Raw genomic sequence first — 1,107 nt, 5'->3', positions numbered from 1 at the left:
AAAGATAAAGTAGTTCCTTTTGACGAAGACATTTTATAAGTGGTTCTGATACCACTTTGTTTGAAAATAAAAGAACAAGGCACACACATTCACAAAAAATATAAAATGAAGAGGAATGTATTGAATGTATTTGTGTGTTGTTATTTATGAAATAATTACATATGTATTTATACTTTTCTTTGATGTCTAAACTTAATACATCCTAATAAACAAATGGTTTAAATTAAAACTAAATACAGACAACTTATTCAAACTATGATTTCTATTCATTTTTAAATTCTAACCATCAAATTTATTTTTAACAATGCGATGGCATCACTTGTGCTGCAGCAGTCGAAAGCAGCGACCTGGACAACAGGATGAACGGACGCGCACCAGTGGCGACGGCGGCGGGCTATGGCAGTGTTCACAGCGGAGGGTTGACACGATGAGAGGAAATAAGAACGTGGTGTGAAAGTTTGATGTGAGGGCGTATATAGAAGAGGTTATATTATCTAATCCTAATTATTCAAATTTAAAATTTAATTTTTAAAATTAATTTTTCAAGCTGTTATTTATTTTGTTTGGTAGATGTGCTATCCCTGTACTTTTTCATTAACTAAAAGTCTAAAAGAATCAAATGCTAAGTTTCTTTGGTTTGCTTGTGAAGGGATATAAAATAATAAAGTATAAGAAGCATTTTAGATGTATCGAAAATTTAAGTGTTTTAATATTTTTAGTTATGATCTCTAAGATATATATATATATATACATTGAAGCATTCGAATTATACCTGAAATACTTCTTAAAGTATAACCCTTAGAGGAAGAATAATTTTCTAAATTTCAGGAATTTCAGGGTTAGAGGTTTCCTTTTGCGTTTTGTGATGACTAGTAAGTACCTTTTTCAATGCAAAAAGTGTACATAAATAATTGAAAAGCGTTCACTACCTACCAAACAACTTTGAATAAGTGTGAAATCACATGAACTGTGTAAGCGCGAATTTAATGTTGGATCTGCTTTTTTTTTTAAGTATTTTTTTAAGATTTTATAAAAAGAGAAAAAGAAAATAGTGAAAAATAATAATATTTTATTTTTTATTTCACAAAATTTAAATGTACTAATTTC

The sequence above is a fragment of the Arachis ipaensis genome, chromosome B01 (genome assembly GCF_000816755.2).
Source record: "Arachis ipaensis cultivar K30076 chromosome B01, Araip1.1, whole genome shotgun sequence".
In the NCBI taxonomy this organism is placed as follows: domain Eukaryota; kingdom Viridiplantae; phylum Streptophyta; class Magnoliopsida; order Fabales; family Fabaceae; genus Arachis; species Arachis ipaensis.
Note: the sequence above shows the minus strand (reverse complement) of the source record.